General features: G+C 38.5%; 1 long non-coding RNA gene and 1 pseudogene across 1 annotated transcript; one reads left to right on the forward strand and one right to left on the reverse strand.

Annotated features, from left to right (window-relative positions):
• Positions 1-284: 284 nt before the first annotated feature.
• On the reverse strand, positions 285-812 carry LOC104115120 (uncharacterized). Its single transcript, XR_690537.2, has 2 exons — positions 737-812; positions 285-627 (listed from the first exon to the last, which is right to left on the reverse strand). It is a non-coding gene; the product is annotated as an uncharacterized lncRNA (long non-coding RNA).
• A 12160-nt stretch (positions 813-12972) lies between these two features.
• Positions 12973-20607, forward strand: LOC104115121 (cucumisin-like; annotated as a pseudogene).
• Positions 20608-22733: the final 2126 nt, after the last annotated feature.

Here is a 22733-nt window from a genome sequence, read left to right on the forward strand (position 1 = left end):
TGTAGTAATTAGCTCTACTATAAATATATTGCTTGCTAGAAGACAGGTTTATCTACTTCCTTGGACAAGATAAAGAAATAAGCTTCCCACTTCAACTTTAGGGGTCAAAAAGGTTTACCAATTCAATTAAATGTGCATATCAGTTAAAAGTGCAAATTTTTATTAGTTAGACGTGCTGTTTTTTGTTTATGTTGCAAAGGTGCAGATTCTTTTATCCATATCTTTATGTTACTTGTTTATTGGTTAACAAGATAAAATCCAATAATACAATATTGAAGTACCAATTTCAAGAAAATGGTATTTTATTCCCAACAATACAAGGAAATCTTAGGTTTAATATAAAGTTATAAACTGATTACAATCAAAATCACTCTTCTTCAGGATTACATAAGTTGTAAAGAAAATTACGTAAACTTAAAAATGAAAAGATGGTCATTTTATAGCCCAAGCTGCCATGAAAGACACGCAGCAACACATAGACACCACAATCAATTTTAATTGCTTTTTGACAATTTCCCTCTACTTAGCTCTGGCTTCGATCACTTGTAAAAACGTCTTCCGGCATTCGGTGGTGTATAAGCTGTGAAATGGTGCGCAACTTCTCCACATCGACATCTCCTTTTTGACCTGCAAGAAATGTTACTCAAACACTCACTCATTCGTTCTTCTTTGGTTTTGAAATTGAACCGAAAACTAAAACCTAAAATTAATTCTAAACTTGAATTTGGAAAGTAACTGTAATTGATGTCCCCATCAGAAACCTAGCCAAATTTTTTGGAGAAGATGAGACGGCTTTAGAAGAGGCCTTGCTGATGAGGGGATCTGATTTTGTTCACTAGGTAGGGGAGTGGGTAAAACAAATGGGCCCTGGTTGGGGGTTAGGGGATTTTAATTAGGACACGTGTCTCAATTCTATGCTAATAAGGCTAATTAAATCCAAATTAATTTTTAAGTGAGAGTCGTTAGCCAATAAGGGTATTTTTGGGCCTTTTCATTAACAGGAAGGATATAAACGGCCCCGATTTTAAACAGAGGACATATGTGTTCCATAACGCATAGTTTAGGGGTAATTTTGTCCCTTTTTCGTTCTTTTCATAGCTATACTTTAATGATTAATTGGAAAGGGGAAGCCCTACAGTAAAAATGAAATCGAAACTCATCAAACTGTGGTTTTAATTACATGCATTCAGCAATGGTAGAGCATCAGAATGTTTGATGTACAGCTATAAAAGGAGTTGATCAATGGATTTGCTGCCAAACTGTCCGAGGAAGAGAAGAACAGAATCACAAGTAAGTCAATATATAGAGTAAGTGAACACTTAATTATAGAGAACTGTATAGTAAAAGGTTCTTTGTTTTGTCAACCTTATAACTTAATTACTGTTTGCAAAATATTTCGATGTAATCGGGAAATTTGGTTGGTAGAAAGAAGAAATTGAATATGAAATTAATTGGTAAGACTTTTTGAGGTGCTAATGAATTGCTTTATTTATTGAATTATTCATAATTTGCTACCAGTTAATGGCAAGTGTTCTTTCAAACAAAATTCTGAAACCAGCAATGTCGAGGACTGATCCATTCATGACTGATCCTATCAATACGAAGTGTCGTCTTTCAACCTTTCATGAAAAGTCACGTATAAAATTGTATAGGGTGAAATATGATATGACATGTAGTCATCTAAGGGAAAGACACGTGGAACCTAAGACGGGAATGGTCGAAAACCAAACACAGTTATGCCGCTTGTCACCGAAAGGGATTACGTTCATAAATGTGTATTAAATGCTCTGCGTCCGGTAGCATTTAATAAGGAATATTCTGCAGTATTAAGAACGACGGCCCGTTACAGAAAATATGGCATTTATGTTCACCATTACATCTTCGTCAATGACCTTCATAATTGACATTAAAGGAGGGCACGATCCTAGGACCTCCTTCCCTAGACACAACTATAAATAGTGAGCCTAGTTATCATTGTAAAGCACACAAATTTTCTGGCTAAACTTATACTGCATTTTATACAAAGCTTAATACAATCTTACTTTTTCGCTTTTTGATTTCATCATTGTTGTGCCCAGAAACCTTGTTCCCAGAACTGTCATTTCTGCTGTTTCATCTACATTTTAAGACTAAGTATTGTACATTTCTTCAATTATTATAATATTTTAGGATCAAATTAGCTCACTTGTCTAGAAACTACGTATAAATTCAACTGTACCATTTTATGGGTAAATAGTTTGACGCACACCGTGTGGCCAAGACAGTCGTGCAATTAAATTGATCCTTGCCTTTTTTACTAACGTGATTTGATTATTTTGTCTTAGAAAAATTCACAAAAAATGAAAGATAACACTGTTAATAACACGCACAACCCTGAAATTCGAGGGGATCAGCCTCATTTCGAAGATTCAATCAGTGACACCTGCAATGAGGGGAATGACGCCACACCGGTGCATGATAGGTAGTACCCTCGACAGGTTCGGCAGACAACTCCCGATGATGCTGATGAGGAGCATGTCTTGGATGCGGTGAGGGTCCTGCAAGAGCAACAGGTGATCATTCTAGATCATCTCACGCGGTAGAATAAGGTTATGACGTAACTGAAGCAGGCACTATCGGGGGGCTTCGAATAATGCAAACAGACGAGATCAAATTTCTCCTGATGTTCCCGCAAACCAAATAACGCAGAGAGTCAACAACAATACTCTCAAGGATGAAGTTGGCTCCGACGGGGCTGGGGGGAACGGATCCGGTCTCAACAACGAGAATGACCCGTTCAAGAATGAACTTTTACGATTTATGAGGGAAGTAAACGCTCGCATGGACCAAATTTTGGGCACGCCACCAGTATTGAAAGGTCCGGACTCGAATAAGTATACTCAATTATCGTACAAGGCGAGTGCACCACCAGAACTAATCTCAAAGCGGTTCAAAATGCCTGAAGTGCCAAAGTATGATGAGACTTCAGACCCACAGGAGCATATTACCACCTACACAACGGCGGTAAAAGGAAATGATTTAGCTCCTCACAAAATTGAATATGTGTTGCTAAAGAAATTTGGAGAAACTCTCACGAGGGGAGCTCTAACATGGCATTCATTAATACCCTAGCATTCCATAGGTTCCTTTGAGATGCTCGCGAATTCTTTCATCAAGGCTCATGTTGGGGCCAGAAAAGTACAAGCCCAGAAGGCTGACATATTCAGGGTCGCACAGGGAGTATCCGAATTATTACGAGAGTTCGTTACCCGATTCCAGAAAGAAAGAATGTTACTCCCGGCTATCCCGGATGAATGGGTAGCTGAAGAATTCACTAAAGGATTGAATCCAAGAAGCTCAAACGCTTCCCGGAAGCTAAAGGAGAGCCTGCTTGAGTTTCAAGCAACAACTTAGACAGATGTCCACAACCGGTACGAGTCAAAGATAAGAATCGAAGATGACCAGGGCGGTTCTACATCATCGGCCAAAGGACGGGAGAAGAGTAGAGAAAAATCAAAGGATGACTACGACGCGGACAAACGGACTTCGAGTGGCCGGATTTTGCCTTACGAGCAGACCGAAGGCCGTGGCAGAAGCTTTTGGGCAGCAAACAAGTTCACTGTTGATAGAGGAACCGATCGTGGTCGAAACAATAGATCACTTCAGGATAAAGAGACGTCGGGGTCTCGGGATCCTTCTTAACACAAGTTATCGGAATATAACTTCAACGTCAGTATAGTGGAGTTAGTGTCAACCATGAGAAATATTAAAGAGGCATGATTCCCGAGACCTATGAGATCTAATTCCATCCAGAGGGATTCCAACTTATGGTGTGAATACCATAGAACGAACGGCCACCGAACAGGGGACTGTCAACACCTCCGGGAAGAGGTGGCAACACTATTAAAGAATGGTCACCTCAGAGAATTCTTGAGCAACCGAGCTAAGAACAATTATGGTCGCAACAGAGACAACGCGGAACCTTCGAAAGCAGGAGAAGAACCCCTACGCCAAATGATCAATATGATCTATTAAGAGAATGAGATTAACGAGGTCACCTTTTTGGCAGCGAAGAAGACGAAAGTATCAATAACTCATAGTAAAAGACTCCGGGAAGACGATATCACTTTCACGGAGGACGTAGACGGATTGTTGTTACCACAAAATGATACACTTGTAATTTCTTTAAATGTGTTAGATTTTAAGATTAAACGTGTTCTAGAAGATCTAGAAAGTTCGGCTAATATCATACAATGGAGAGTATTGGAGCAAGTTAAACTCATCGGAAGCATTATTCTGGCAACAAAGCTCCTCGCTGGATTCAACCTTGCGAGCGTGACGACCCGGGGAGAGATTTTTCTGCTCACGAACGCTAAAGGAGTAATGAAAACAACTCTCTTCGAAGTAGTAAATTGTGACATGGGATGCAATATCATCATGGGAAGGCCATGGTTACACGACATGAAAGTTGTACCCTCAACATATCACCAATTGCTGAAGTTTCCTACGCCCGAAGGAATCAAGCAGATAAGAGGTGATCAACTGACAGCAAGAGAGATGAATGCAATTTTGGTTTCCAGTAGCAAAGGGAAGGAGCACACGACATAGCAATTACAGGAACCGGTGCCTACTCCCTAGCTAGAAGAAGTTAGCCCGGGAGCAGAGTCATTAGAACATTATCAGGTGCCGAGATATTTCCAAGTTCCAGAAGAGACAGACGCAAAGAAGTTCATGGCAGAGGAACTGGAGCAAGTTGCATTGTTCGAAGAATTCTTAGAAAGAAAATTCCATTTGGGGACACGACTGCACCCGGAGCTCAGGTATGGTTTTATTGAATTCCTTAAATTTAATGCTGATTGTTTTGCATGGTTGCACGACGATATGACAGGTATCCCGATGAAAGTAGTCATGCACAAGCTGATTTTGGATCCCAACATACCTCCGGTAAGACAAAAGAAATGCCATATTGCCGAGGCCAGGAATAAATTCATCAAAGAAGAGGTAACCCGCTTGCTTAATATCGGTTCGATCCGAGAGGTAAGATATCCGGACTGGCTAACCAAAGTAGCAGTAGTTCCTAATAAGAACAATAAATTTCGCATGTGTGTAGACTATAAAGACCTTAATAAGGCGTGCCCGAAAGACTCGTTCCCAGTGCCAAATATCGATCAAATGATTGATGCCACAGTCGGGCACGAGTTAATGAGTTTCCTCGATTCTTATTCCGGGTACAACCAAATCAAGATGAACCCGGAAGATCAGGAATAGACTTCGTAATAACAAATTTCGGTACATATTGTTATAATGTGATGCCCTTCAGGTTAAAAAACGCCAGAGCCACTTATCAACGGCTCGTAAATAAGATGTTTGAAAAGAAAATAGGAAAGACTATGGAAGTTTATATATATGATATGAAAGTCTTTGAATGCAGGTGACCACCTTAAGCATTTGCAAGAAACATTCGACATCCTGAGGAAGCATAACATGAAACGTAATCCCGAGAAGTGCGCATTCGAGGTCAGTTCTGGTATGTTTTTGGGATTTCCGGTCTCACAAAGGGGAATTGAGGTAAACCCTGACAAAATCAAGGCCATAGAGGATATCCCGGATCAATTGCTGAACGTAAAGGAAGTCCAAAGGCCCACAAGAATATTAGCAGCTTTGAGCAGGTTCATTTCCCGGTCGTCGGAAAAATGTCATCGCTTCTTCACACTGCTTAAAAAGAAAAATAATTTTGAATGGATACCGGAGTGCCAGAAGGCTTTGAGGGACCTGAAGAAGTATTTATCAAGCCCTCCATTGCTCTCAAAACTAAAAGAAGGTGAAACATTGCTAGTCTACCTCGCGGTTTTAGAAGTTGCGGTAAGTGCGGTTTTAGTCCGGGAGGACGAAGGTACACAATTTTTCATTTATTACGTTAGCAAAATTTTAATGAGAACAGAAACTCGCTACCCACATTTGGAAAAACTGGCCTTAGCGCTCGTAGTCACCGCTCGAAGGCTGAGGACCTACTTCCAATGCCACCCGATAGTTGTGGTGACTACTTTCCCTTTGCAGAACATCCTCCATAAACCCGAGCTCTCGGGAAGGTTGACCAAATGGGCCGTCGAAATGAGTGAGTTCAACATAAAATATAAACCAAGGACTGTAATTAAATAGCAAGTCTTGGCTGACTTTGTGGACGATTTCAGTCTGGCAACCAAAGAGGCAGTAATAGTGTCGGAATCGACATCAGGTGTTTGGGCCTTATTTACGGATAGAGCTTCCAACGTAAAAGGGTCCGGACTCGGAATAGTCTTAATCACACCTTCAGGGGAAACCTTAAGGCAAGCCATCAGAACGATCCCTTTAACTAACAATGAAGCAGAGTATGAAGCTTTGATTGCAGGGCTCGAATTGGCCAGGGGACTTGATTTTGAGGTTATCAAAATCAAATGTGACTCGCAACTGGTAGTAAATCAGGTCTACGAGATCTTTGATACCAAAGAAGAATGTATACAACAATACGTGGTAAAGGTCCATGCTATTTTGGCACGATTCCGGGAGTGGTCAATTACTCATATCCCGAGGGAGAATAACACAGAAGTGGATGCATTAGCAAACTTAGGATCATCGACGAAAATAAAAGGATCGGAGTCCGGGACGGTAGTACAACTGATGAACTCAGTCCTGGATACGGATGGTTACTATGAGGTAAATTCGATTAGTCTGGTCTGGGACTGGAGAAATGAAATAATCGACTATCTCGAGCACGGGAAGTTTCCCGAAGACCCCAAAGCATCACGGGCGTTAGGTGCCAAAGCTGCACATTATAGCTTCAAGAGAGGCCAATTGTATAGAAAATCCTTCCAAGGCCCACTAGCCTAGTGCTTAGGAGCGTCAGAAGCTAATTATGTCATGAGAGAAGTCCACGAAGTGATATGCGGCAATCACTCTAGCGCAGATTCTTTGGTGCTTAAGTTGGTACGGGCAGGATATTATTGGCCTCGTATGGAACAAGAAGCCAAAGACTTCGTACGAAAATGTGATAAGTGCCAACGCTATGCACCACTAGTACACCAACCGGCAGAACCCTTACATTCGGTTTTGTCCCCAGGGTTATTCATGAAATGGGGGATGGACATCGTCGGACCGCTGCCACCGACTGCCAAAAAGGTAAGGTTTCTTTTAATTCTGACTGACTATTTTTCTAAATGGGTGGAAGCAGGTCCTTATCAGAAGATCGGAGAACGCGAAGTGGTCGATTTTCTATGGGAAAATATAATTTGCAGGTTCAGAATACCAAAAGAGATAGCATGCGACAATGGGCCACAGTTTATCGGTGCATAAGTTACAAAGTTCCTTGAAGATTTGAACATAAAAAGGATCACGTCTTCTCCTTATCATCCGAGCACAAATGGTCAAGCGGAGTCAACAAACAGAGTAATTATTCAAAACCACAAGAAAAGGTTGGAAGCAGTAAAAGGCAAATTGCCCGAAAAATTTACCGGAGTTCTATGGGCCTACCGAATAACGGCCAAATCAAGTACAGGAGAAACTCTTTTTTCCCTTGTGTACGGTGCTGAAGCCCTAATCCCAGTGGAAGTGGGTGAACCCACTTTGAGATTTTTTGGGCAAATGAAGAATCAAACAACGAAGCAATGTTAATCAACTTGGAACTGCTCGAGGAATGCAAGGACTTGGCACGTGTAAGAATGGCAGCTCAAAAACAAAGAATGGAGCGATATTATAATCGAAGAGCCAACCTCCGTTATTTCAAGGTAGGAGATTTGGTTCTAAGGAAAGTAACCCAAAATACCCGAGAGCTCAACGCGGGGAAGCTAGGTCTAACGTGGAAAGGTCCCTACCGAATTTCAGATATCACTGGGAAAGGTTCATACGAGTTGGAGAACCAGAATGGAGACAAGTTGTCTAGAAACTGGAACATGGCACACCTCAAAAGATATTATTACTGATGAACGTTATTCAAGTGGAAAGTATGTGCTGCACTCTTTTTTCCTTCATTCAGGTTTTGTCCGAATTGGATTTTTCTGGCAAGGTTTTTAATGAGGCAGCGATAGAAAGCATAATATGAAGACAACGGCAATAAGACATTTGATAGCAAGGAAAACAAACAAGCTTCCACTCGGGGACGGTTAGATAATCTTTGGTTCGATAGCAAATTCCCACTGGGAAGTTAATTTTGCTACCGAACAGAGGTTACCCGACCGTTCACGAGCACAAACCACTAGAGGATTGTTAGATATTCTTTCGCTCGATAGCATGGATTCCTAAGGGAAAGTAAGGTATGTTGCCGAGTTAAGGATTATCTAGCAATTCATTGGTGGAATATTTGAAGGCACAAGACTTCCAGTGTTCCAATTCGCATTTTTCACATTCGAACACTGGGGGTGATATGAGGATACGGCAACATTGACTGCCATATCAACCGAGAAACGAAAATCTGAAAACCAAATGCATCATCGAGACCGTGGACTGCGCAGCCAGTCTCGTAGAAACAAGTTGTACAAGATAGCCACAAGTAATGACAATTTCTTTTTTAGCATAATAAATGCTAGCCACAAGTAATGGCAATTTCTTATCATAATAAATGCTTGTGTACTTTTGAAAATAGAAGGAATTATATGAAATGAAATTCTTTTATTTTTATCTTGTTTCTTGTTTGAACGATGAACTAACTTTGTCATTTGAAAGTTAAAAAAGTACTTCAAATGTTAGTGCTATAATGAATAGGAGACGTCCTCTTCAAGAGCACCGTAAACATAAGAGGGCCCTCTCTTATAAAAACCCTCACGTTAAAGGGTTGGTTTCGAAAGAATTTGTGCTCGAAATCAAAATGCCTTCGAGGAAAAATGCACCTGACGACATACACTAAAGGACGTAAAATGTAAACTTGCAAAAATACTTATAGAAACCCTCACGTAAAAGGGATAATGCTCGGAACCAAAGTGCTTCGAGGAAAATGCATCCGAAGCTACAAATAATAAAGCGCGAATAGAAAAACGTACGCAAAATTCTTAAGAAAATGCAAAGGTTAAAGACTTGCATGGATATTCAAATGAAAGTAAGACTCAAACAATACTTGAGCAAAAATATGTCTTTATTTACAAGAACGTGCCAAAATGGTAAAAGTACAAAATGGGAAAATGAAAAGAAAAGCTAAAGTGCAGTGTCTCCGGAACCAGGAGGAAGAGAAGTGTCCGCATCCCCGGGAGAAGTAGGTGGGTCCACCGATGGCTCAACATTTTCATCAGTTTGGCCTTCGGCATCATAATCTTCCGATTCTTCTGTAGTTCCCGAAAACTCAGAACCAAAACTAGAAGGGCCAGGTACATCAGATCTCGATGGGAGTCCACTTTTAGCAGCTAACTCAAGCTCGCCTGCCTTAGCAATTTCGACATCAAAGTCAATGACACCGGCTTTGGCCTCTTTCAAGGTTTTTCTCCTCATGATGTACATGGCACAAGTTTTTTTAACAACGAGAGAAGCCTCTCGGCACTTGAGTTCTTCTTTGAGTTGGGTTACCTCGGCAGAAAGGTTTTCCCGGGCGGACCTAGAAGATTTGAGGTTGACATCAAGGTCGCAGACAGTTAAACTAAAGAGCCTATTATGCTCGATAGTTTTCCTATACTTCTCTTCTAGCTGGGCGTGTTTTGCCCAGACAGCAACAAGCTCTTCAATTTTGGAGTTCAAGGCTGCCTCAAAGTTAATCACTCTTTCAGCGGAGGTAGCCTCACGATCGGTTGCAGCAAGAACGACGTTATAGACTTCAACCCTGGCTTTGGCTTCGTCAAATCTAACCCTCAGCGGACCAATTTCTTGGCTAAGGGTTACCACTTCTTGCTCACTTTTTCGCAAAAGAGCTTCCAATACAACAACCTCAGCAGCTTTGGCTTCTAGTTCCGAAAGGCAAGCGACATGTTGCTCCTGCTTTGTCAAAAGCTGATCCCATGCGGAGGTAATCTCTTTCTTTTCACGAATCAACCTCTGAAGCCCTCGAAAGCAAGAAAGTTGGCCTACAAAGTAAGAAGGGTAAAATTCAGGATATGCTTACACCCAAAAATAGAAGAAGTAATAAAGGAAGAAAGGAACGTACCGCTGCGGCATTGTTCAAAAAACACTCTCCTGAGAGTGCCTGAATCTTTTTCCAGTCTTTCTCTGAAGCTAAAGGCTTCAGATAATTAGCAAGCTCCACCGGCCGAGATAGCAAGTTGCATCTGGTAGAGACCGAAAGAGTAACGTTCCTCTTCCTTTGTGGATCTTCATAAGGGGCAGCATAATTTTGCCCCAAATTCCCATGAACTGGGGACTGTGGAAAAGGAACACCTTCTTCATTGTCAGGTGCGGCCAGTGGAGGCGATGTAGCAATTGTTGGTGGAAGAGTGGATGAAGATGGAAGTGATGTAGCAGTTGCCGGTATTGTGGAAGATGGAGATGAAGCTGATGGAGTTGAAGAGTGGGAAGCAGCTGCATCAAATGCAGTGCTGGATGTTGGATGCTCGCCAACCAAACACGACAAGGACCCGGTACTCAGCCCCGCAGTACCAGACACAACAATTAGGGCCCGAAAATGGGAGTTGACATTATCTACCAAATTAAACTCTCCCCAAAGTGTCAAGGCATCATCCTCAGTTGGTGTAACTCTCTCAACAGGTCGGGCATCATGTTGAGATGATGAGGATCATTGTCTTCTATGTATAGAAGCTCCATCATCACTAGCTTCTTCATCATCATCAATCATCACGATGTCTATGACCGGCCCGGAAGGAGGACTAGTCACCATTGTCACTGGAGATGACTCGAGGGCATAAGTCTTTGCCCTCTTATTCTTTTCCCCGGCCGCGGAGGAACGTCTTCTCTTCGGTTGTTTATCCTTTGGCAAGGGACTCCGTAAAGGAATGTTTGTGCCCGAAACAGGCCCGGAGATACCTGTTCGAGTAAGTGCCTCCTGAAGCAGCCTTGCTGCATCAGCAGGATTAGCCAAGACGTCCTCCTTAGGGACAACAATAGAGCCCGCAGGTAGACCTAATTTCATGAACAAGTCAGAAGGGTTCGACCAAGTTCTCCATATACAAACAAAATGGAAGCAAAGTAAGTTAAAATTACCATAATTTTTGGCCTTCCACCCATATTTAAGGGCCAGTTCTTTTAACCACCGGTGGGATCCATAGAGTTGCTGAAACATGCAACGGGTGAAGAGTCGATAGGGCCATAAAAGTATATTTAGTAAAAGAAAATATATTAAATAAAGATCTTACGAGTGTGGTTCCAAGCGGCCGGAAAGGATGAAGCCATTGTCGGGATGATATTATTGGTGGCAACTTCATGGAACCGTTCTGTCCACCCACGGTCATTATCATCATCCATGCTAGTCAACAGAGCATGGTGACCACATTTGCAGAGGTTTATCATACCCCCACGAAAAATTTGGGAGAATAGAGATTCATTATACGAGCTAATATTAGCTATTCTGCAGTCTCCTGGCACAAGCGTCAAAGGCAGGCGACCATCCTCCATACTGAAGGACTTACCTATGCCAAACATACCTGGTAGCGAAGGCAAAACTGCGCAATCACGGAATCAAGCTCTCCACTCAAAGAAAACGCACCCAAAGTAAAGAGATACGTGTAAAAGTATGTAAAACCTTCCTTGGGAAGGGTCACTCGCTTCGATAGATGAGGAGCAATGATATCTAACTCATGGCAGCGACTTTCTTCCTTCACAACAGGAATATTGGGAGGACGAATAGAAGAAGGGTACCTACTAACAACCCATGTACGAGGGTTAGCAGTAGGGAATTTCTCTTCAAAGTCCTTTGTGGTACTGAGTCTTCTTGGGATGATGGAACCCACCGTTGGAGGAGTAGAGTCCTCGGCTTTGTTCTTATTCTTTGAAGAACCGGTATGCTTGGAGGAAGAAGCCATTGAATAAGAAGGAAAAGTTTTTTGTTTGAAGAGAATTAGAGAAAGGATGGAGAACAAAGATGCAAATCAGAAGCTCGAGAAATTATAAAGTGCAAAGGAAAAGAATGATGCGTATAAGTAAAATTTTGGCGGCTAAATTCATGGCCATGATTACCTCAATAATCAGCAAAAGTTGTGCTGAATCGTGGGATGACGCGTGTTCGGGGCATTAAATACGGAGAGACGTGCGTCTAATCAACCATCAGAAGCCTTCAGAGAGAGTTATAGTAATTTCCGCCAAAAAAGTATTTCTACCAACTTTTCGGTAACACAAAGTTAGGTCACTGGAAAGCAGGGGGACTATCTGTATAGGGTGAAATATGATATGACATGTGGTCATCTAAGGGAAAGACGCGTGGAACCCAAGACGACGATGGCTGAAGACCGAACGCAACCATTTCGCTTGTCACCGGAAGGGATAACGTTCATAAAGGTGCATTAAATGCTCTGCGCCCGGTAGCATTTAATAAGGAATATTCTGCAGCATTAAGAGGGACGGCCCGTTACAGAGAATTTGGCATTTATGTTCACCGTTACATCTTCATTAATGACTCTCATAATTGACATTAAAGGATGGTACGATCCTAGGACCTCCTTCCCTAGACATAGTTATAAATAGTGAGCTAAGTTATCATTGTAAAGCACACGAATTTTCTGGCTAAACTTACACTGCATTCTATACAAAGCTTAATACAATCTTACTTTTCCGCTTTTTGATCTCATCATTGTTGTGCTCGGAAACCTTGTTCCCAAAACTGTCATTTCTGCTGTTTCATCTACATTTTAAGGCTAAGTATTGTATATTTATTCAATTATTGCATTATTTCAGCATCAAATTAGTTCACTTCTACCAAACACGTATAAATTCAATTGTACCGTTTTACGGATAAACAAAAATATATGTGATTGACATTGAATGTGTACAGTTCAAACAAATCGATCACTATTATATATTATGAAATTTACTAACTACGTACAATACCAACCCTTCCAATCATATTGTCTAAATCAACTTTGTTTATTCACAGATATGGAGGCAGTTGTATCAGTGTTCCCAAATGGTAGAAAGGAGCTGCATACAATAAGGTCATGGGATTTCCTGGGTTTTCCTCAAGAAGTTATAAGTAGAACAAATGTGGAGAGCGACCTTATTATAGGAATGCTAGACACTGGAATTTGGCCAGAATCAGAAAGTTTCAATGACGAAGATTTTGCTGCTCCCCCAAGCAAGTGGAAGGGCATTTGTCAGGCCTCAGCTAAATTCACTTGCAATAAGCACGTCTAATCAAACACAAAGATAAATTTCTTATTTAGTAATTAAATATGGGTGACGATGGGACTTGATCCATAGTCTTTACGTGCTCTAATACCATAATGGAACATAATCATGCTTGCAAGTAAGGGAACGTATTGAGAACATGATTAAGTTAATAAAAATATGCTCTCTGATGTAAGATTTTGAATGAGATATATGGTCACACCTATATATGTCTGCTACTTACTTTACAACATAATATATATCGATCTTTTTAAGAAAAATCATCGGAGCCAAGTACTATCGAGTCAATGGAGAATTTCCGCCAGGCGACATCCAATCACCAAGAGACACAGAAGGTCATGGATCACACACGGCATCAACAGCAGCCGGGCGCTCCGTTAGAAGTGCAAACTTGTACGGTCTTGGCTAAGGAACAGCTAGAGGAGTACCTTCTGCAAGGATAGCTGTATATAAAATATGCTGGTCTGATGGTTATTCTGATGCTGATATCCTAGCAGCATTTGATGATGCAATTGCAGATGTAGTTGATATAATCTCACTCTCAGTAGGATGGTCTTTACCTTATGAATACTTTGAAGATTCAATAGCCATTGGAGCTTTCCATTCTATGAAGAATGGAATCCTCACCTCCGATTCTGCAGGCAATTCCGGACCTGATCCGCAAACGGTAACCAACCTGTCCCCTTGGTCTCTCTCTGTTGCTGCGAGTACCATTGACAGCAGATTTGTCACGGACGTGCAATTAGGAAACGGTGAAGTCTATGAGGTGAGAAATCTTGCCAAATTTTGCTACACACACTATATGTGTGCGTGGAGGGGGTGTGAGAGAGAAAAATATTGTAGAGAAAAATGACATTTGATACAAAATGTTTTAAAAACAATGACATTTGATACAAAATATTTTTAAAACAACTACATTTGATACAAAATATTTTTAAAACTTCTCTATATTTTCCGACACTTACATCTGCTGTTGAAAACTTCTCTATATTTTTAATTGTAAAAGTCATTTTTTTGTGTAAAAAATACCATTTTTTATATTTAATATATATTACATTTTCTTAACATCTTGCTATAATTACCCATAGAATAGACGAGTTCTCTTATTGTCTATCAGTGCTTTAAAAAGTTTATTGGGTCTTGCTCGGGGTTTGCTCCTAAGCAGGGTACTTGCGAAATATCTCGAGGCTCATGTATGGGGCTTAATTTTTGATGTTATGCCCCAAATAACCGATGATGCATCCTAAACACATTTATCGCTCAACACGTGGGGGTTCACACAATAGTTTCTACACAAAATATGTGCCAAATTTCCTAATTAATTACTAGTGTTGACCCTCAAAATACTTTGACAAATGAATAATAGAAGTTATATTCATATATAAAAATATGAAGATTGAGATTAATCAAATAACGAATCATAGTATTGCATATTTACTAATTAAGAATATCGCGAAGGTGAATATTATCTGAACATTTCTTCGGAAAATAGATAGTCGAAATTTAAACATAAACTACTTTTATACTACTAACAAAATGCTTTTTGGGTGAACACAAACTTATATTTTGTTTTTGGTCCATCCCACCCCATGAGGAGGTTCAATAATATTCCCACTTATTTTCCATCGTGACTTGAAAACTCAATTTACGACCTAGAGTCAACCTCACTTGGCTTGTTAATTCATACTACTTCAAAGTATTCGAATTTCCTTTTTAACAGAAAGAAAATATTTTTTAAAATAAACATATTTTTAAAGTTTGGCGAAACATGCTCTTAGTAAACTGTGATTAAGCATGAATGGATGATATAATCAAGCTTAATTAGGTGGAATTCAGTCTTCTAATTTGACTTTACACTTGGTTAACCTTCTCTTGCAGGGGGTCTCCATCAACACTTTTGACCTCGAGAACCACTACCCACTAGTTTATGGTCGAGACGTTCCAAATACTGAGGCAGGGTATAATGGATCTGAATCTATGTATTTAAGCAGTATTTAGAGTGGAATATGTTAGTCAAACTGCAATGCTATAATATAAAGAAACAACAATATTTCTGTAACAAGAAAAAAAACAGAAACAGGAAAAACAATAGTATAGCAGAAATGTATATAATCAGAAACAGCATCTGAAAATATATTTCGGAATAAAATCAAGCCACTGAATGTACGCTGTGTCCTTAAGAAAATTATTCCCCTCAAGTACCCAAGGTGTTGGAATATTATCCTCCCACGATATAACGATTTAACTCACCAGAGTATCGGTACCAAAAACGTCGATGATACAGCGAACCACTTGAAGGTTGTAAAACACATTGGAAACTTTTGTGCAGAAGAAGGAGAAGAAAATCTGAAAATTTTGTAAGGAACGATTCTAGGATCAATACATATTTATAGCCATTTTCTAGCACTGTTTCTAAAAAGTTTACAACCTTTCAGAAACAGCCATAGTAGTTGGAACAGGTGGAAACGTTTCTCGTTTGAAAAATTTCGGGAAAAGAATTTAAAATAATTCGGGAAAGAAACGGACCGGGTCGCGTAGCGGGTCCTGAGTTATTCCGGGTTGAATTTTCGTTAATTAATTAAATTAATTTATTAAATAATTAAAAGAAATATTTTCCAAAAAGATTAATCAATCAATCTTTGACCGAATCCGAATCCGAGCGAGCGACGACGACGACGGCGCGAGGCTTACTTTCTTTACAACCCATTTAACACCAAGGGAAGTGCTTTCTCAATATAAGCATATTCCCTTTTCTTTTGAGTTTTCACCACTAATGAGGGACACTTGCTCTTTCCAAAGCAAAATGAAACTCACTTTCCCTTCAGTTTCTTCCCTCCATTTCCCATTCACCAAACTTTAATCCCAATAATCCCCCACATGAATGGGGAATGGCTATAAGACAAAGGAATGCACGGACGAGTGTGTGATTTACATGCAAGGATTAATTGCATCGAAATATGAGTAGGTTTCCCTTTGAACTTTCCATAGTGAACTTATATCGGATATACTCGGTCAATCGGTAGATTTGATATTTTTGAACCATCGAGCTTTGTTGTATACCTAAACAACATAAGTCATACAATCAACCCTTAACCATCTATCGTTCTCACGATTGTGTTCGTTTCAGCCATGAACACCGCCTAGTTTCATGAGTTAGAGAATGGGCTTTTACTTTTATTTCCCTTGAAGTGGCTTACACTTCACACTCACATAGGTGATTTCTAAACGTCTAATCCTATAGACACGCTATCTGGTCATTTCCTACCAGACTTGGCAAATTATTGAAAAGCTTTAACCTTTATTGACTTATAAAAAAGCCTTAATGCTTTACCCTGATTTCTGAACATTGTCTTCATCATGAGAATGGGTTGAGTTATTTGACAATGTTGAACCGTCAGTTATAACTTTATTTTATCTCTTTGAACCTAGCTCTTGGGATCTCCAGTCTGCTAGGTAGAGTTACCGCCATGATGACTTGTCCTAGGCCTTAATCTCATTCCCTTCGATGATCTTTTAACCGTGTCTCTAGATAGGCCTTTTGTAAGTGGATCCGACACGTTATCTCTTGACTTTACGTAGTCAATCGTGATAACACCACTAGAGAGTAGTTGTCTAACGGTATTGTGTCTCCGTCGTATGTGACGAGATTTTCTGTTATACATAACGCTCCCTGCCCTGCCTATTGCCGCTTGACTATCACAATATATACATATAGGTGCCAAAGGTTTAGTCAAAATGAAATATCTTCCAAGAAATTCCGGAGCCATTCAGCTTCTTCACCGGCCTTATCTAAAACTATGAATTCAGATTCCATTGTAGAACAGGTGATGCACGTTTGTTTGGATGATTTTCATGACACTGCTCCGCCCACAATTATGAAAATATATCCACTAGTGGATTTAACTTTAGATGATCCGGTGATCCAATTTGGATTACTATATCCCCCAATCACGGAGGGATATTTGTTATAATGTAGAGCATAGTCTTGGGTATATTTCAGATACCCCAAAACTCGTTTCATTGCCATCTAATGTATTTGATTGGGATTACTTGTAAACCGACTCAGTTTGCTAATAGCACATGCTATATCTGGTCCCGTACAATTCATGATATACATCAAACTTCCCAATACTCTTGCATAGTCCAGTTCTGAGTCACTTTAACCTTCATTCTTTTGAAGTGCATAACTCACGTCAATTGGAGTCTAGGAAATCTTGAAATCCAAATACTTGAACTTTTCAAGTACTTTTTCAATGTAGTGAGACTGTGATAATGACTTCAGCAACTCCTAAGTCTTTCATGTCGAATTTTCTAGCCAGCATGCACTTAATAGTATTTATGTCTGCCATATCTTTGCTCATTATCAACATGTCATCAACATATAAACAAACAATGAATTCATGACCTGAAATATTTTTAATATAAACACATTTGTCACACTTGTTGATTTTGAACCTACTTGCCAACATTATTTGGTCAAATTTGGCATGCCATTGTTTGGGTGTTTGTTTAAGTGCATAAAGCAACTTAACAAGTTTCCACACTTTTTTTTCATTACCCGAAATCACAAAACCCTCAAGTTGTTTCATGTAAATCTCTTCCTCCAATTATCCATTTAATAAAGATGTTTTAACATCCATTTGATGGATTTCAAGACCATACACGACCGCCAGTGCCACTAACACCCTAATAAATATTATCCTCGTTACTAGCGAGTAAGTGTCAAAGTAATCAAGTCCTTCTTTTTGTCTATAACCTAAGGGTGGCATGTGAACCGGTTAGGACCGGGCCCGACCTAGGACCGCAAGCCCAAATGGGCGGTGGGCCTAAACGGTCCTAACCGGATAAGACCGGGACCGTGGGGAGGTAGCTGGGTAGTGGGTCGGTCCCATAGGCGAGGCCTGCGAGACCGGGACCGGCTGGGAAGTGGGCCGGTTCAAGCGGTCCTAAACGGGCCTATCCGGGCCCAACGACTAATTTTTTTTAAAAAAATCTGCCACATTATAGTCGTTATGGCATTTAAAATATGGTTGTTTTACCTGTCAAAATAGCCATTTAATCCTCCCCCCCCCCTCCCTCCCCCTCCCAATTTTGTTTTAACTCCAAACTTTTTATAATTATACTTTTTCCCTATTTTCAACTATAAATACCCCCTCATTTTTTTATTTTTCTCACAAAATCATCAATCTCTCTCAATCTCTCTCTAACTTTCTTCTATAATTGCTTACTTTATTGTTATAATTTATGCAAAATTGTAAAGTTAGTGAATTGAAGTCTTCAAGTCTTCAATGATAATTAATTTTCAACAAGTTATTCGTCAATTCGGTAAACTCGTTCCAACTCTTAAGTTTTAATATTATAGTTTTGTTTATTTTATTTACTCTGTATTGCTTGATTAATTAAGATGGCATATTCTTTAAAAAAATATTTAGTAAAAATAAGGAAAAATCTAAGAATGGTGAATCTAGTGGCCAATCTATTCCTCCTCCACTTCCCCCGGCTCCCCGACGCAAACTTGTTACCCGTCCTACACCTCCTATTCTTGATAGCGATAATAGTTTATTACAATTTACCGAGAGTCAATTTTGCCATAATATTGCACCCAGTGAACAATTAAACCATGAATATATGAATGCTCTTTATGGTAATCCAACTATTGATGAAAATGATGATGAAGAAATATATTTTGATGAAACGCAACCGGATGACGATACACCCACTAGTCCTGCTCCTGAAGTTAACCCAACTAATAATAATCCAAATGATGCCCCGTCTGACCCTCCTGTTACTGCCCCTACCTTTTCTAGACAACCTTCTAAACGGGCAGAAACATATGCTATTTGGCCATTTTTTACTCAACTAAGAGAGAAAAAAATAGGGCTAAATATAAACTTGGGGCAAAGAGTTAGTTTTTAAATATGTTGGAAGTCGGGGGAGACGGGAAGTTTGACTAGACACATATTGCTACACCCTCAAGATAAAGCTAGATATTTTCGTATGAAAGCTTTGGCCGAGGGGACAAGTGCACCTAGTCAGGCTGACCTTAGTACCGGGTCAAATCAATTTCAATCGTGAATTAACACTATTACCAGTGGTATTTTATATTACGAACCAAACAAAGATCGGGAAGAATTGAGAAAAATGGTTAATGTTATGTGACATTACCCATATTTAGGTAAAGTGGTCAAGAAAAAACGGTGTGTCTTAGATACACTTTCAAAAGGTTGAGTGTGTAATATTATTTTCGTCCACAAAAAATATATAACAGAGATTTGGTCGGATGCCACCTTATGTATTTTGCCTAATTGCAGTAAATTGACCTTTTGGGGTGCATGTCTTGTGGAACCCAAACATTATACAAAATTAAAAAACATTCAATAAAATAGATAACCTTCCTTTAACTTTTGTATTTCTTCCTTTTGGGTACAGCAACGCCTATGAGCTCCAGGGCAAACACTGAGGCAGAATTCGCATATGGATCTGGTCAAATAAATCCAATAAAAGCTGCACATCCCGGTCTAGTATATGACATGGGAGAAATTGATTACATAAAATTCTTCTGTGGTCAAGGATACAGTACCAAGAATTTACAGATTATTACAGGGGCTGACTTCTTGTACTTCTGAAACCAATATAACTGTTTGGGATCTAAACTACCCTTCTTTCACAATTTCTTCTTCGAAAAACACAAAGATCACCCGAGTATTTCATAGGATCGTCACCATCGTTTGTACGCCCGTTTCAACTTACGAGGCAACTGTGGTAGCACCTGAGGGACACACCATTCGAGTAGAACCGAGAATTCTTTCGTTCAGATCATTGGGGCAGAAGCAATCATTCGTGGTGTCAGTTACGGCGGAGATAATTGACTCTATGATATCAGGTATGGTGTGGGATGACGGGGGTGCATCTAGTTAGGAGTCCTGTTGTTGCTTATGCTTCTAATTAAAGCTTCAGAATATGAATTTATATTTTTTTTTCCTCCTCTTCCGGTCATTCGTTTTCTATAACCACTAGATGAGGAAAGGCCCGGGCCCAATATTGCAATTTCATTGGGAAATTACTTATTATAAAAATTGACCAATTCATTAAATATTACTCCTATTAACATTAGCCAAATGTTAGCAATTACTTATTTGTAGCCAAAAAGTGTTAAATTTATGTTTTCTTTTGAGTGGGTGTTATTAGATTAGATTGGGTACATTTTAAGGAGTTTGAATCTTAGTTTTGGGATGATTTGGCGGAGTTTTGAGGTGGTTTGAATTGAAAATCCGAAATAGAAGATGAAACCTGATAAAAATGAGATGTGTATCATACTGTGCATTATTTGTGTATCACATATGTATCATATTTGTATAAAAGGTGTATCACATGTATATTCATATATATATTTGTATGTGTGATACATGTGTCGCAGAAGAATTTTTTGAATTCGATTTTAACTATAATTTTTGATGCCAAATCAGTCCAAATCACCTCTGATCTTCCTCAAAAATCGTATATTGACTAATCTATATGTTTTCAATGAATTTCAACCATACCCATTGAAAAAAGTCCCATTTTACTTAGAAAGAACCTTATTTCTTTTCATCTTGCATCTAATGTTGTTGATCACGCTTAAAATATATGGAAGAGGATCTTTGCATGTGATTCTTGGAGAGAAAGAACCTTATTTATTTGAATTTTTAATTTTTATATGTGTTTGGCTAGTGTTGATAAGTCTATGATTAATGGCTAGAGGTTAGTAAGTTAGAACTTATTTGAGATATTTATATAATATTCTCATTTTTAAAATGTGATTTGTCGGTGCTCAGTTAATTTTTTGATAAATAAATTATCATTAATATATCCATTTAATCATGGATAGAGAATGATATTGGGATCAAAATTTACAATTAATTTATTTTAATAATTTACATAAAATTAAGCTACAAATTATAACATGTTTAAGTTGCTTCAATTAACATAAAATGATTACGTGCTATAATACTCATTTTAACCTCCGATTAGTGTCAAACACAAACATCAAATTAAAAAATTGATATCAATGATATTATTTCCCCACTGTATTTGAATATATATTTTAAAAGAGAATACATTAAAAAGTTACAAGTGTCGTCTATATTAATATAATTTTCTAGAATAAAAAGAATACCAATCTATCTTTTATAAACTAATCTGGAATACATCCAAATTGGTCTTGCAAGTATTTCGATAGTGGGACCAATTAGCTACTTGATGAAAGAAATGTCATTCTTTATAATACGATAAAAGATTAAAGAAATTATGATTTTACTTCATATCTTGTATACATCAAAATTAAGAATTATTTTTAGTTCAATAAGCAAAGAGAACTTCCAAGAGGATTTGCATTCCTAACGAGGCAATTTACTACTTCAAACAAAGAGAACAATATGCACTAAAACAAATATTAATATGATGTAGATTGCCTTTTTATTATTATATTTTTTACATTATATAAATTGTAGGAATTCAATATAGCAGTTTAAATTATATTTAACTATAACTCATTTAAAATGATGTTAACTGGTGATAAAATAATAAATATTTGATAGAAGTCTATATAAATTATACGAATTTTAATTTTTTTCCTCAATTTAAGGAGATGAGGGAAATGTTTTTATTTTCTTTTATAGAATTATCAATGTTAATTTTCATAATGAAATAACATAAAAATTATAACAAGTAATATTTTAGACAATTTATTGACAGTTGAAAACTTATCATGGAAGAATGGACAACAACAACAACCAAAAAAAATTCACTGTAATCCCACAAGTGAGGTTTGGGGAGGGTAATGTGTAACCCCTAGATTATATTTTTACATCAATTAAGTATATAAGAGATAGTCTCCCAGTACAGTAGGAACAAATCTCATTACTTAAATTAACTTTTGAGGTTTAACAAACTATATTTTTTAAAATTACTTTTGAATATAAAATTTTTTAGTTTGAAATCGCTTTCAAATAGTGTGGATAGATGAAACCATTTAATTCTATTTTTAAACTGTTTTAAAATAGTATGGGTAAATATGAAAATCTTGTAAATTTTTGTTGCCCTATTATTTAAAAATTAATTTTACTTTCTCTATGGAAACTTCCATTTGACTAAAACAAAATTAATAATTTTACAGAAAAAGGGTTCACACTACTTCCTGAAAAAATAGTCTAATTGACACTAACATACAATACAATGCATTTAAGAAAAAAGGTTCACAGTACTTCATGGAACAAGCAGAGTTGTGGCTATTGGCTAGGGGAATGTGGGGTCCACGTGTATCAAACATTACCTGTTAAGAAATGCAAGGAGGGATGTTATTTAAAAAATGAAAAGAATACATGAGTTTTTATGAAATGACATATATGCTCGTGGTCAACCATCTCTTTGTATTTTCTAACCTCAAGATAAGGGGGACGGTGTTGGATGTTGCCTTTTGGAATAAATTACCTCAAGCTTCATTTTTTTCTTTTTAAGATTTTCCAAACAACTTA

Source organism: Nicotiana tomentosiformis, chromosome 5 (assembly GCF_000390325.3).
Source record: "Nicotiana tomentosiformis chromosome 5, ASM39032v3, whole genome shotgun sequence".
Taxonomy (NCBI): domain Eukaryota; kingdom Viridiplantae; phylum Streptophyta; class Magnoliopsida; order Solanales; family Solanaceae; genus Nicotiana; species Nicotiana tomentosiformis.